Genomic DNA, 8883 nt, shown 5'->3' with positions numbered 1-8883 from the left:
ATTTAATAATTTTTAATGATTTAGTGAAGCAACAAACGTACATTTAACGTCATTAAAAAGTACTTACTTTCTCTAAAATATCAGGTACAAAAAATTCGTTCTTAATTCATATTAAAATTTGTTAAAGTAAAAAAACGAAATTTATCCACGAATTTGGCATGGAATTTTATGTAATCTAATTATTTTTTTATGATTTATTAAAAACAAACATAATATTTACATCCTTAAATAGAACAAAATTTCTTTAAAATATTAGGTTTTAGTTATTTGATTTAATTTTTAGAATATTTTATAATAGTAAAACATTGATATTCTTCAAAAAGTTTAGCATAAAATTTTTGTACCCTTCAAAAATTAAATCTGATACAGTCAAGTTACAAAGTATCGATCTTTCCAAAGTTACACATTTTTTTGACATCAGAAGTATAAGATCATTTATTTTGAATCATAGAATTTTATTTAACACTAAAAAAACATTATTTTTTCAAGATGATGACCTAAAATTTTAGTAAACCTTAAAATCGTTTTATGGTGCACGAAAGAAACAAACATACATTTGACTTCTTTAAAATGTACTCACTTTCTCTAAAATATAAGGTAAAAATAATTTGGTTTTAAATCAATATTAAAATTTTTTACAGTAAAAAAAACAAAAATTATCTATGAACTAAGCATGAAATTTTAGGTAATCTAATAATTTTTTTATGATTTATTAATGCAACAAGCATAAAATTTACATCCCTAAAAAGAACAAACTTTCTTTAAAATATTAAGTTTAAGGTATTTGATTTCTATTTTTAGAACATTTTCTAATAATAAAACATTGAAATTCCTAAAAAAGTTTAGCATAAAATTTTTGTAGCCTTCAAAAATATATCTGATACGGTCAAGTTACAAAATATCGATTTTTCCAAAGTTAAACACTTTATTTAACATCAAAAGTGTAAGTTCATTTTGAATCAAAGAATTTTATTTAACAGTAAACAAACATTAGTTTTTCAAGATGTTGACCTAAAATTTTAGTAAACCTTAAAATCGTTTTATGGTGCACGAAAGAAAAAAACGAACGTTTGACTTCTTTAAAAAGTACACACTTTCTCTAAAATATTAGGTAAAAAATAATCGATTATAAATCATATTAAAATTTTGTTAAGTAAAAAAACGATACCTTTTAACGAATCTGGCATGAAACGTTAGGTAATTTAATAATTTTTAATGATTTAGTGAAGCAACAAACGTACATTTAACGTCATTAAAAAGTACTTACTTTCTCTAAAATATCAGGTACAAAAAATTCGTTCTTAATTCATATTAAAATTTGTTAAAGTAAAAAAACGAAATTTATCCACGAATTTGGCATGGAATTTTATGTAATCTAATTATTTTTTTATGATTTATTAAAAACAAACATAATATTTACATCCTTAAATAGAACAAAATTTCTTTAAAATATTAGGTTTTAGTTATTTGATTTAATTTTTAGAATATTTTATAATAGTAAAACATTGATATTCTTCAAAAAGTTTAGCATAAAATTTTTGTACCCTTCAAAAATTAAATCTGATACAGTCAAGTTACAAAGTATCGATCTTTCCAAAGTTACACACTTTTTTTAACATTAAAAGTATAAGTTTATTTTGAATCATAGAATTTTATTTAACAGTGAAAAAACAAAATATCTTTTAATTACCTGATCTTAACGGGACGATGACACTCCGATGTGTGCTCCACGAATGACGCCATGAAACTGAAGAAATCATACGAAATCTGGGCTGTGATTGGCTAATTCCTTTTTTGAACATGAAGAGGGTCATCACAGCTTCTTACACGGACAGAATCTAACCTTCTTCATGACAACGCTGGTCTAACTACATATGATAATTTATTTATTAAATAAAGTAAAAATCAGTTCTATTTTTCTAATAAATGTATACAAAACTTATAAATATTCTAAAAATAATGAATAGAATAAAGACAATGTAGATATTAAGAAATCTTTGTCGTTTTGCACAAAAGAACAAAATCGTATAGAAGAGAATTTTCAATAGAAAAATGTCTAATATGAAATGCAGCATATAAAAGAATAAATTCCTAAAATCTATATCGATAAAGAATACTCACAATTGAAATACTTTCAAAGATGCATAATTGTTTTAAATATAATTACAATACCGTTTATACACGATTCACACGAAGATTATTCCACATGATTTTCTATGCTATAAGATACTACATTCTCTTTATTCTATTTATTATTTTTAGAATAATTATGAATAACGTGTACATTTTATTTGTAATCGAAAAAAGAAAAATAAATTTATAACATATCAAAATTGTTTTCTATTTAATGTATGTTAAAACATATAAAATGTTTAAACCACTGTATATGCATAGAAACAAACTGAAATGTAATTAGAGAATATTAGAATGATAAAATAATTGTTAAGTAATTAATATAAGTGCATATTGTTACCTAATAACTTATTACATATGATCTATGTACCTTTCTCTTCAAAATTCACCTTTTAACTAAGGCATTATCTTCTGTGAAAATGCTTTTATTCTATGTTGGTTATGTTTTTTTCCAAATGTTGCCCATGTATGTAACGAAATAAAACATTTCAATTAAACAGAGATTCACTCTATAACTTTTTAATTTTTACACTTTTTTTACTAGTACTTTACACATTTTTACTTGTAATCATTATAAACATAATGAATATAATAAAAAAGAAGGCTGAATAAAAACATTATCTCATGGTACATGAGAAAACAATCATTTAGAAGAGAAACGATGTCAAAGAAATTTGTAAAACAATTGACAATCTATCGCTTGCCACCCGTAAAAAAATAAATCTCTACCATAAAGGCGTATTTTTACGTTATCGATACAAATAATAGGGACTTTTTTACTGTTAGCAAGCGATAGATTGTCAATTGTTTTACATATTTCTTTGACAATGTTTCTCTTCTACATGGTTGTTTTATCTTATGCAATGAGAAAATGTTTTTATTCTGCATTCTGTTTATTATATTCACTATGTTTATAATATTTACAAGTGAAATGTGCATTTAATAAAAATAGTAATTACATAATAGTGAAAAGAGTGTAAAAATTTGTGAGTTATAATCTTAAATTCACCTTCTTTTAAATGTTTTTTGCATTACATACGTGGGCAACATTTGAAAAATAACATAAACAACATTGAAAATAAGTATTTTAATAAACGAAAAAATGCCAATTTGAATGTAATTTTCGAAAAGGAAGGCACATAAATCATATGTATTGAGTTTTTAGGTAACAATATATTTTCATATAAATTATTTAACAATTACTTTGTCATTCTAATACACTCTACTTTTATTACAGGACAATGTAAAACTAGATGTTATAATTACATAGAAGCTATAAAATAATTATAATAGAGGGAAAAAATGATACAGTTGCATAGATTTAATTTGATATAATCTTTATTTGTGGAATATTATTGCCATTTCAAAGTTCCATATAATTCAAACAGTCATATAGACAACATTGAATAAAAGCATTTTCACAGAAGATAATGCCTTAGTTAAAAGGTGAATTTTGAAGAGAAAGGTACATAGATCATATGTAATAAGTTATTAGGTAACAATATGCACTTATATTAATTACTTAACAATTATTTTATCATTCTAATATTCTCTAATTACATTTCAGTTTGTTTCTATGCATATACAGTGGTTTAAACATTTTATATGTTTTAACATACATTAAATAGAAAACAATTTTGATATGTTATAAATTTATTTTTCTTTTTTCGATTACAAATAAAATGTACACGTTATTCATAATTATTCTAAAAATAATAAATAGAATAAAGAGAATGTAGTATCTTATAGCATAGAAAATCATGTGGAATAATCTTCGTGTGAATCGTGTATAAACGGTATTGTAATTATATTTAAAACAATTATGCATCTTTGAAAGTATTTCAATTGTGAGTATTCTTTATCGATATAGATTTTGGGAATTTATTCTTTTATATGCTGCATTTCATATTAGACATTTTTCTATTGAAAATTCTCTTCTATACGATTTTGTTCTTTTGTGCAAAACGACAAAGATTTCTTAATATCTACATTGTCTTTATTCTATTCATTATTTTTAGAATATTTATAAGTTTTGTATACATTTATTAGAAAAATAGAACTGATTTTTACTTTATTTAATAAATAAATTATCATATGTAGTTTGACCAGCGTGGTCATGAAGAAGGTTAGATTCTGTCCGTGTAAGAAGCTGTGATGACCCTCTTCATGTTCAAAAAAAGGAATTAGCCAATCACAGCCCAGATTTCGTATGAATTCTTCAGTTTCATGACGTCATTCGTGGAGCACACATCGGAGTGTCATCGTCCCGTTAAGATCAGGTAATTAAAAGATATTTTGTAAGGTTTACACCTTCCTATTGTAATATATATAGGATAAAAGGAGTTTTTTGAGTATATTTTGACAATATTTGTGGTCCTATATCGTATTTTTAACCTTTCGAAATTTTTTTTTATTATAGGTGGAAACAAGATCTACTGCGCATCATTTTCGCGCATGCAGTATTTTCGCGCTAGTCTTATGCACTTCAATATGGCGAATCTTTCGAATTTTTTAATTTGCCATCTGTATACGTGTTGCAGCGGATTTTGTTATCCCGTTTATTTCAGGTAATTGTTTCAATTATTATTTTAATGTACACTTTCCTGTTATATATTAAATGATATATAACGAATGTTATATATGAAATGCATACTACATGCATAATTTTTAAATGTGTTTTCATATTTTACTTTCTTTTAGTTTTCTTAACATGGGAAGAGTTATAACACGAATTCACTGATATTTTAACCTTGTGGCAGCTTTTTTTATCTTCTCCATATACAGCGAGGTGAGCATTATTATTTTTTAAATATAAGCATATGAGCATATAGAAATACTACAGAAAGAGTGAGAGAGAAGAAGTGAGAGAGAGAGAGAGGAAGAATAAGAAAACAATACACTCGACATATAGGTTATTATAAATGTGTATTTTTATTTCCAGGAATTTCTCGAGGAATTTTCTTCGTCGAATTTCCAACGACAAAACGTAAACAGCCGATAACATACGTGTAATAGCCGAGCGTTCGACACTCCCAAGATCTCCTTTAGTAAGGTTACATAAGAACGTACCTCGTATTCGTCTTCTATCTTTCGACGAGACAACATCAACGAAAATAAGGCGTATTAAATTATTTAATAATTTTATTTCTAACGTTATCTTTTTTGATTTTAATAGTTTAAAAAGTTTTTCATTGCATAGAATGGTATAAAATCTGGTTTATTTTTTATGTTACTCTTTATTCAGTTTGCTGATACAATTACCGTTTTATTTAGACAACTTTAAAGATTTTTAATTAATATTTATACTAACATTACATACTTGATATGTAATATTGCAAGCAAATTGTTGTATACTTTGATCAATTTCACAAATATTTAATAACTTGAATACCATTCTATCAAAAATATTCAATGGTTTTAATGTGTGCCCTGCCTTCAGAAATGATTTACAGGAAATATTGTAATATAGTCTTTAGTATGTTTCAGCTTTTTAGACTTTTTATTTAATTTTATTTTATACATCGTCATCCTAAGGGTAGGATACCCATCCTGCAGTTATCAACGAAGACTAAAAGTAAGTATATTTTACTATCAAACATTTCTATGATAATTTCAATTGATTTTTATTACAACAATGATATTAATTGTTCTTTTTCTTAATATGTTTCAGAAAATCATTGCAATCGAGCGCGTAAGCAATGAGGTTCTGGTGTGTTGCATCGTGTTAAAATAAAATATAAAAAAGTCGACAAGAGTAGATTCAGTGTTGATCGTCGCATGTTAAAGTTTCATTTGCTCGGTTAAGAAACTCGCAAGTTTCTTTTATTCGGTTTAAACATGTACTCATCGTCATCCTAAGGGTAGAAGACCCATCCTGCATTCATCCTGCATCCATCAAAGTGTGTATATTTTTATATTAACCATTTTCTCAATAATTATAGTAATTTTTATATAACAACGATTTATATAATATTGTTTTTATTTGTGTTTTAGATCATCGTTGGAATGGTATATTCACATTTTATTAATTAAATTCATTTAGAAATTTGTTTAACACTAGATTCGTTCACTATTTTTTAAAAATTTACAAATTTGTTTTAAATGAAAAAGGGTGTAGAGGAGAGGAATAAATCTATAATTATATTTCATTATAGCATTAAATACTACGTTATTTAAAAACTATTTTATTTAACAGTAAAAAAACATTTGTTTTTCAAGATGTTGACCTAAATTTTTGGTAAACCTAAAAAATTTTAATTATGCATTAAGGAAGAAAACGGACTTTTACTTCTTTATAAATGACAAACTTTTTCTAAATTATGCAACATAAGTTTATCGATTTTAAATTATATTATATTTTTTTTAATAAAAAAACGTAATTTTTTCATGAATTCGTCATAAAATTATGTATTCTCTAAATTTTTTATGATTTAGTAAAGCAACATACATAAATTTGACTTGTTTAAGAAGTACACACTTTGTCTAAAATATTTAGTTTAGGTTTATCGAGTTACATCATAGGATAATTTTCTGTAGTAATCAATTATATTTAAAAAAAAAATTTGTTATTTGGGTCTGCAATAAACAACTTAATTTAAAAATAAAAATCACTTATTTGTATATACTTTTCTCAGTAGTCAATATGACAGCTTTCGAGCAATCTAGGTGTAACAATTATATAATGGGCATGAAGAAAGGGCGGAGATGACGAAAATTATTAGAAAACGCATTTATAGTTTGTATAAATAGTTATGACAACTCTAAAATGTTTGCCGTTATTTACATAGATTTTCTCTAGGTAAAAATAAAAAGCAGTCGAATTGATTCGCTTAGGCAATCTAGTGCTAACAATATTTGTCAGTAAACGCGTAGGAAAATGTGGTTTTTTGACATTAGGAGAAAAATCTGAATATTTAAAATCGATTAATTTACACTCATATCTTCAAAAAAATTTTGTATTTTTCAGAAACAATAAATGTTTTTGGTAACTTGACAGCATCATATTAAAATTTAGCTTTTTAAGAAAATCCAAAAAAAAAATTTTCGAAAAAATTCGTTTATGAATAGAAGTTTGTAATTTTTTAATATTCAATCAATGTCTGAATAATAAATTATTTTTTTCCAAACTCTCACTGTACATTTTATGTACATATGTAAAAGATTTATATTCAATATTAATTTCGTCATAAAAAATATGGTTTAAAAAACATTAAAAATATAGGAAAAAGAAAGTAATCCTATATTGGTCTCCTTAGGAATAATTATAATCCTAATATTAATAAATTGAGTAAACTACTCTCCTACTTGAATTTTTGTATAAGGGCTATCTTTGGGAATTCGTGTCCTTAGATTAACAGGTAACGTAGCGCGCATGAGGAAAGATCGAACAGCACACAAAATATGGGTCGGTATACTAAATGAAAGAAGATTACCAGGTAGACCAAGATCGGAGTATATATTAGAAGGAAATTAAATTAAAAACGATTCGAAGACTGTGAACGAAAGTTTGGAGTTCAGGTCCGGGAACACTCAATTATTTAATATTATCGGTTATTTAATTCATAGTTCTTATTGCAAGAAAATATTTACAATGATCATAATGAAGATTATATTGATGTAATCCCACATAACATAGATACATACTTGAAACATTCGAAAACATTTTTTCGAAAACATTTTTTCGAAAACATTTTTTGAAAGGTTAGAAACCTTTCGAAAAGGATTTCTAAAAAAGGTTTCAAAAGATTAGGGAAAATCAAATCACCATATTTTGCGAAAAGTTTATAGAAATATTTTCAAAATGTTTTGAAAAATATTATTTGAAACAGTGTTACAAGATTTAGAAGACATTTTAATAAAATCAATAAGTAATACATTTAAAAACTTTTACACAGCATGTAATGAAATATTTCGCAGAAAATTTTCACAAACTTTATGAAAGAATTGAATAAAATTTTTGCAAACGGTTTCTGTAAGGTATCGTAGAAATATTATCAAACATTATAAATACTCCATCGAAAAAATTAAATTTTTTTTTTTAAATATTATTGAAATATCTTTTTTAAAAATATTTTACAAAGATCTTTAAAAACCTTTTCTAAAAATTTTTTAGTAAAGGGTTTTAAAATCTTTTTAGAAAATATTTTAGTAAATTATTCTAAATTCATTTTTATAAATATTTAGTAAAGGGTTTTAAAATCTTTTAAAATCTTTTTTGGAAATACCAAATAAAAAAAAAACATCATCCCATAGATATGAAAAAGTAATCATTATAACATATCAGTAGGTATAGCCGGGCGAAGACTGTAAGGTCTGTGTGATCACAGCGGTGAAGCAGTGCCTGTCTCGTTCCGAAGAAGGATGGGTGACCCAATTGGCAGAAAACCTATGGACTTGTGACGTGGACTAATGACGTGGACTTGTGACGTGGACTTGTGACGTGGACTTGTGACGTGGACTTGTGACGTGGACTTGTGACGTGGACTTGTGACGTGGACTTGTGACGTCAAATTGTGACGTCAAATTGTGACGTGGATTCAGACTCAGACTCAGACTCAGACTCAGACTCAGACTCAGACTCAGACTCAGACTCAGACTCAGACTCAGACTCAGACTCAGACTCAGACTCAGACTCAGACTCAGACTCAGACTCAGACTCAGACTCAGACTCAGACTCAGACTCAGACTCAGACTCAGACTCAGACTCAGACTCAGACTCAGACTCAGACTCAGACTCAGACTCAGACTCAG

At 26.1% G+C, this 8883-nt stretch overlaps 1 long non-coding RNA gene across 1 annotated transcript; it reads left to right on the top strand.

Annotated features, from left to right (window-relative positions):
• The first annotated feature begins 4582 nt into the window (after positions 1-4582).
• Positions 4583-5991, top strand: LOC149032749 (uncharacterized). Its single transcript, XR_016176363.1, has 4 exons — positions 4583-4700; positions 4834-4921; positions 5075-5707; positions 5804-5991. It is a non-coding gene; the product is annotated as an uncharacterized LOC149032749 (long non-coding RNA).
• Positions 5992-8883: the final 2892 nt, after the last annotated feature.

This window comes from Polistes dominula, unplaced genomic scaffold, assembly GCF_049000335.1.
Source record: "Polistes dominula isolate Pdom_NZ unplaced genomic scaffold, Pdom_raw_medaka contig_541, whole genome shotgun sequence".
Lineage (NCBI taxonomy): Eukaryota > Metazoa > Arthropoda > Insecta > Hymenoptera > Vespidae > Polistes > Polistes dominula.
This window is presented reverse-complemented; position numbering and strand designations above follow the sequence as displayed.